Source organism: Triticum urartu, chromosome 2, assembly GCF_003073215.2.
Source record: "Triticum urartu cultivar G1812 chromosome 2, Tu2.1, whole genome shotgun sequence".
In the NCBI taxonomy this organism is placed as follows: domain Eukaryota; kingdom Viridiplantae; phylum Streptophyta; class Magnoliopsida; order Poales; family Poaceae; genus Triticum; species Triticum urartu.
In genome coordinates this window covers 656,731,596-656,739,189 of record NC_053023.1, presented here as the reverse complement: position 1 = coordinate 656,739,189, position 7,594 = coordinate 656,731,596, and the positions used below count along the sequence as shown (strand labels likewise).

The 7,594-nt window shown below is 43.4% G+C and overlaps 1 pseudogene; it reads right to left on the bottom strand.

Annotated features, from left to right (window-relative positions):
• Positions 1-1,875: 1,875 nt before the first annotated feature.
• On the bottom strand, positions 1,876-7,119 carry LOC125539492 (annotated as a pseudogene).
• Between the last annotated feature and the right edge of the window lie 475 nt (positions 7,120-7,594).

Sequence of the window (7,594 nt, the reverse complement as noted above, 5' to 3'; positions counted from 1 at the left end):
ATGGCATCTCTTTAGCTGGATGGCTCGCTGATCCACCATTGTTCTTCTCAAGAGTCCACTAGTACAATCGTACTATTACTACTGTACAAATATTCAGTTTAATGAGTGAAGGATTCCTCTTTAAAAACGATTCCGTCGTAAAGATGAACTTTGTAAGTCTTTGCAATAGCTTAATCTGTAAGGATGCTTTGGCTGTTAAGTTTCACTGCATTTTGTGTGTGTGCGCGCACGCGCGCGCGTGTGGAGGGCAGGGATGCTACATCTACGTAATTGTTTGAAGTCTGAAGTCTGAAGTCTACATAATTCAGTTGCAGCTTATATAACATGCAATTCACAAGTCCAGCCACTAGAATTTTTTCCCAGTCGACCTAGAAATTGTGCATGGTTCCTACTGGTGATTGGATATTAGGTCAAAAATTGATACTAAAAGAACCAACAAATCATCAAGGATTTGTTAGGAGATAAGTGCATGCTACACCCTAAACTTCAGAACGAGTTAAAAAGTCACCATGAAGTATCAGAACTGTTAACTTTATCCTCCACCCTCCACAAAAAACGGACGATTTTTTGCGGTCACGCATGGAGTTAGCATCGTAAAAAAAATCGTTTGAAAATAAATCAGGATATTCTACTTGATCTTATTACATAAAGGAAATCCGAGATATTTAAATACAAGAAGAAAACCTTAAGAGAAAATGGGGCATAACCTGAAAATTGTGGCAAGAAAATTAAATTACCGAGAAACTTAGTAATCTTCACAAATGTGGGGAAACGACAAGGTACAAATGAATAAATAAATCCTGTAAAATATTTATGAAATATCGAGACAGATCTGAAATTGATCTTCTAAATTTGACAGCATTTACACTTCTCTAAAATTTTCTAGTCAAAGAGGGAATATTAAAAAATATGAGCTATCTCAATTGTGCCACAACATTTTGTTTTCATTATTTTTATTATTATGTAATGATTTCTTGTTTTCCTGATCTTTCAAACCCTCAACCCTTTTTTACATTAACATGATTATCTTATTTTAGAAGTTCTCTTTGATTTCTCATATTTTATATGATCTTGTTGTATGATTTCTGAAATTCTGACTCAATGACTTTTGTCCACTTGGACATGATACTAGCACACAAAAAATGACAGTTAGGTGCCACACCAACCAAAACCACCCCATTTCCAGCTAGGGGTAGAGGGGGATAAAACAGACCGATTTTGGAAGTTGAGGGTGTCCTTCTAGTTAGTTTTGGAATCCATGGACAAATATGAAACTTAGGCCATAGTTTAGGAATAATGGGAACCTACCTCCTTTTCTTAAGGGTAGCAATCCATTGTACTACAATGCATGATTGAATAAAGTTCAAGAAAAAAATCTGCTGCGAAAACCAGACATATTTATCGACAATACAATAATGCTATCCTTCAAATGAGACGTAGGTTCAACCAACCATGATGGGACCAGGGTTCATGAATGCTCTGGTTGTTCTTTTTTTTGGTGAAAGTGAAAACAAAAATCACTTTTCAGAGGCAAATTCAATGGATTCAGGTGCAAGCATTCAAAATCTCTAAACAAATTTCTTCACTGCCGCAAACAAGCTTTTGTGTTTGCAATTTTTGTGATGCTGACATTTGGAATAGCTTATTAAACTACACTAACATTCCTACTGAAGCTTATAAGTCCTAACAGTTCGACTGTAGTTTAATAAGTTTTCTTCAGAGAGTAAGGGGCAAATATTACAGACAATTTGCAAATTTCTGCAACAATTTGTAAATCCAAGTGGACGGTTACAATCTTGACCCAATGGTAACAGGTAGTTGCACATTTTAGAAACTGTGCACAACTTTAGGTTAAGAAATGTGCAACTGCCCACATTCTGAAGCCTAAAGTTACATACAATTTTTTTGCACAACTTTCAACTTGAGATGTGCCACTCGGTCATGTAAGAAATTACAACCTAAGAAATGTAGATCATTAAGGGAAAATATAACAGGCAATGACCGACTTAAGAAATTTGTGATGCACGTCCTCGTTCATGCCTTAGCTTGGAGGTGCGATATGCAGCTATTTTCTTGGCAATTACCTTGTCTTGCATGTTGTCGACATATTGATAGAATGCACATCTCCATATCGTGTTGCAAAAGAGCACGCCCCAGTATAGCCAAAACCCAAAGATGACTCCTGCTACCACAAAGCAGTACAACCAGAGTGTCTCCATATCTTCGTCCTGGCTCATTTGATTTTGGTTTGATGCAGATGGGTTTACACAGTCCTGCAGCGGGAAACCGCACAGCCCTGGATTATTGCTGTATATTGAAGGATCTGGGAATGTCTGCAGCTGGCTGCCTGTAGGTATCCTCCCTGATAAACCGTTGGTCGAGAGGTTCAGAGTGCCGAGGGCCTTCAAATCTGCAAGGCTTGGAGGAATTTCCCCTGAGAGTTGGTTTTCTGAAAGGTCCAAGGATTCTAGCAATGCCAGATTGCCAACGTCTCCAGGAATACCACCTGAGAGATGGTTTCTTGACAAGTTTAGGTACCTGAGTCCAACAAGTGATGTGAGCCCTTTTGGGATCTCTTGTGAAAGGAAGTTGCTAGATAAGTCCATACCCACTATGAACGATATCGTGAAGTTGTAAAGATAACCCTCATTCTTCAGGACTATACGAAGCTGCTCTGCTGGCAGGTAGCAGTATGTGCTGTTCCCATTTTTCTGTTCTTGGATCATGCCAGTAAAGTTACCAAAATTGGATGGAATCCGTCCAGTGAACTTGTTTTTTGACAGGTCCAATAGCTGGAGTTGACGAAATTGTAATATCTGTGATGGTATGATGCCATCAAACATGTTTGATGACAGTAAAAGAAATCTTAGTTCAGGCAAGCTCTTGCTTATCCAAGAAGGTATTCCACCTGAGAAATTATTGCCTCCCAGATCTAGAGTGATAAGTTTCTTGCTTTTCTTAAGAACCAAAGGAAAGGCTCCACTGAAATGGTTATTCGCTAGGTGTAGAGACTGAAGATTCCGGTTAGGCGTCGCCAAGAACGGAACTACACCACTGAGCGAGTTACTGGACAAATCCATGAATTCCAAATGCCGCATGTTCCATAAACACTTGGAGTTGGAGAGGTCTCCATTTAAGGCATTGTTTGATAGGTCCAGAAGTGATAACCTAGTAGAGTTGCAGAGGAATACCTCACCATCATCTGTCAGAAGTGTGCCATACAGATGGTTATTACTGACAGTTAACCCTCGAAGTTGTTCTGGAGGCTTGCCAAAACAAGCCATTAGGTCTGCAACAATTTTGTTTTCTGTGAAGTCAATGTGCTCCAGGGTCGTGCAGTTCTGAAAGGTCAGGCTGCGAAGGCTTGTAAATCCATTGTATGCAGCAAGGACCGTAACCGGTGCCCCTCCCGCGCAAATGGACGGCGGGAAGACCCCAGAGAAGCTATTTTTTGCGATGTTGATATAAGACAGCCTGCTGCTATTCCCGAGCTCATGGATGACGTCGCCTCCGAGCTGGTTTTCTGACAGTAACAAGCGATTTAGCTTTACCAAACGAGAGATCGTGTCTGGTATCTGGCCATGTAAATAGTTCTGCGCCAGGTCCATGCGGTGTAATTCTGTCATGTTACCAATCTCCAGCGGGATGCGCCCTGTCAGACTGTTGTTTCTCAGGTTCAGCAACCGGAGCTTCTTCAGTCTCCCGAATGTTAACGGGATTGATCCAGTCAAATTGATTGAGTAGAGCGCAATCTTCGTCAAGCTTGTCAAGTTACCAATCTCTTCAGGTAGCGTCGCACCATCAAGACCCAAACCTCCCAGTTGCAGTTCAGTGAGCTGCTTCAGCCGGCCAATGCCACGGGGAATTGTACCAGTTACATACCAGTTGCTGCTGATCCGCAACCGCGCCAGGCTTGTCAGGTCGCCGATCCCTTCTGGAATGTTGCCATGCAGACCGTTCTGAAATAGGATGAGCTTGTTCAGGTTGGGGAAAGCCGAGAAGTCGAACTTGTCAAGTGTGCCATTCAGACTCGCACCGCTGATGTTGAGGTTGACGATGGTGCTCCTGCAGAGTTGCAACTGATGTGCGTCCAGTGGCAGACGCCGCTGGAGTTGGCCAATGACCATGAGCTTAGGGACTCGTCGGCGCCGTCCAAGCTAGCCTTCCAACTCAGAAGAGCTTCAGCTTCACGCAGAATGTCGGCAGTCACCGGTGTGACTACAGCACAGAGTAGGAGACAGGTGCAAGAGAGTAGGAGGTGCTTCATGATGGCTTGGGTCTGGCTAGTGCTTTGCTGCACCACAGAATAAAAACCTATACGGAAGTAGTCGGCGAGCCGGCCGGCCATTAGGATGGTTCTTTATTGATCACTTCAAACCAAGTAATATGTCCTTTTCTTGGTGAATACTTAGTTTATATGAAGAGCGGCCTGCAAGCATACAAATGTACATTCGAGATGGCACAAGGATTATAAGAAGGTTATAGCAGTGAAGGACAAGCGAAATGGCTGTGCTGATAAAAGGTCAAACGAAGGGGGAAAAACATCAATAAACTCGCACATATCTTCTGCCCCCTACAACTAGAAAAGTTTTGGTTTTGGACATCAATACAGTTTGCAAAACATTAATTTTACCACTAACCATTCTTACAGTATACTCCCTCCGTTCACAAATATAAGATGTTTTGGATATTTCAATATGGACTACATACGGACTGAAATGTGTGAACAAACACACTAAAACGTGTGTATATAAACCCGGTTCACAAAAAAGTTAGAACATCTTGTATTTGTGAACGGAGGGAATATTTACAAACCCAATTTGTTTTGAACACAAGTTTCTTTTTCTAGAAAATTGACACATGACTCTCCAGGTTTCCAGTCTGAATATTTGAAAATATATACTGGTAGTCAAAGTTTTGAATGTTTAACTAGGCCCTATGACAGACCATGTGAACTCCGCATGGTCAAGATAAATTCTGAGAAAGAAGATTGACACAACTCTCAGTTAATGGCATCTCACATAGGGTCTATCTACAGTTCATGGGTGTTAACAATACTTCATAATTCAAATGGCCCAGCTCCCTAAGCAAGCAGAGAAAAAATTGCAAAGGAAAATGAATATTACATCACAAATGTTCTTCGAGATCGTCCATTTTTCTTAAATAATTTAGGGAGCAGAGTTTTCCTAACCCATGAGAAAATCTACAACTTTTGTATTCATAGCTCATAAGATGCAAGCAAGTGGCAGTAATATCCTAAAATACACAACAAGGATGATGAGGTATAGTCATCTACCATGTATTTGATCTAAAGTTTTTCTAGTGCTGAGCTACATTATACAAACAGAGAACTGACAGTGATGTGGTTAATATGTACCCACATTCTATACATTTGTTTCTAGCAAAACTCACTACCGAAGCAGCTAGTCCTGAAGTTGATTCCATCTATGAACAAGTGAGTAGACCTTCCATGCAAATGCCCGCGGGAATGTCACCTTCCCGCTCTACTGTCTCCAGCACCGCTTGGTAAAGCTTTGTCCATGAGCATCCATCGCCCGTGCCAACCACATCCCAGAAAGTTGGATTGGGGCTCGGTGGGTATGCAGCAACTACTAAGTTAGTAATGCTGCCCACTTTGACAGCCGGCCGGGGGAAGTCCAATGCCAAGTTGTCGACTTTATGCTCGTAAATTTTCCCGTTCCTGTCGACTTTGTACCTGGATGTGCCACTGAAGCAGCCATATGATTCCCACGGGACACGGGGTGTGCCCCACAGTTCCCACCGGACAACTATCGAGGTTTCTGTTAGTTGCCAAATGCGTGACACATCAAGCCCAATTTCACTGAATAGTAGACGACCGTGGAATCTGAGAGCCCAGAAGATTGTTTTGTAGTTGTCGATCCCATGGAAAGTGTTCAACGGATCAACAAATGTGATGTCTTCGCTGCAATGCGACGTAAAGAATGTTTATAGTCTCCATTTTATAAGAGTGTGCCTACAGTGCATCTACAACGAATAGAAGTTTGCAAGAAATGAAATATATGCAGTTAGCATTCCTGTCAGTGTCAGGCATAACCAGAATCATACTCGGTTATTTACTTATTCGTATTAATACTAGGACAACACATACTGTTGCAATTGCTGATGATGGACTGTCAGTGTCACTGCCCTCTAGTGGCCTTAACCTCTTGTAAATTTGTTAAGCCAGTTCATCAATTGATTCTATTCCAATCATGAATACAACATATTAGCAGTTAATAAAGGGCTAATGGTGGGATGACAGAACAAATGCCTATCACATCCAGGATTCTGAATCATAACTCGTATGAGTGGCAAGCTCTATTAATTATTGCGCGAATAGCCATTTTATGAGCACTGAAATTGGTACTAGCTGCACATCACAATTTCAGTTCAAGTTTCTGCTTTGATTGCTGGAACTGCCGAGCTACGATTTGGATGTAAGATGTTTCCATGACTAATTGCCAACGAGCTTTTTAGATAACTAATCAGACAAAACACACCACTAATATTATTGAAAGAAAAAAAGGAACAAAAATAGTCACGCGGGAATAGGGAAGGCCTGCTCACCGGTAGATGTCGTAGTTGGGCTCCCGGAGAAACACGGCCGGCAGGTCGTCCCGCAGCGCGCGCACCGCCGCCCCAAGGTTGAGGTAAAAATCCGACCTTCGCGGGTCCCCGCCGCCGCCGCCGCCGCTCGCAGCCCGGTTCCTGGTCTCCGCGGACTTGGCCGCGGGGGCCTCTTGCTGCGAGGCGCTGAGGAGGAGCGGGAGGTTGAGGTGGGCCGGCGCGGCGGCCTGCGCCGGGCCGGAGCAGTGGAGCCTGCCGCCGGCGCCGTGGCTCGGCAGGCCGATTTTGGGCGGCGGCGATCTGCAGGGCGGCGTGGTGAGCTTGGGGAGGAGGAAGGCCATGGCTTCCTGCTCTCGTTCGTAGCCCCTTGATTTTTCTCTCCCGGCTGATCTCGATGGCTACCGCGGCTTGTCTTCTTCTCCTGCTGCTGCGAGCCCTAGGTTGAGGTGTTCCATGTAGAAGCTTCAAATTGGGTGCGAGAAAGCAGGGCGATTTTGAGTGGCTGCAGCGAGCCTGCGTGGGATGGGAGAGAGACGGCCGGAGACGTTACACTGAATGCGGTTAAAAACTCCGACTCGGCATCTTTTTTTTCCTGAGTCGGCATCTGGCTTTTCTTCCGAGACAAGTGGCCTTGGACCCGAAGTTTGGTAGCTCAGGCCCAGTTTGACATGTATAGCAACTAAACGACTCAAAAAAGTATTGTCATCCGATTCATATTACTTGTCGCTGTTTTTGCTAAAAAAGAACTTGTCACTGCTAGAACTGAACTGAAATGTGTGTGTGTGTGTGTGTGCTCAAAAAATGAAATTGAAATGTCATGGTTATTAGTCGCGTGACATTACTCATGTCTGGACCATGAGACGATGAAGGGTTCATGAGGCTATGCGGCTGCTTTCGATTGCAATGGCCGGAGCCAAAGGTCATTGTTGTATGTCGTTGATCATTTCGGTTTTTTAAATAATAATTTGGTTGTGTGCATGCTCGAAGTTTTGATGTCGTATAGTTA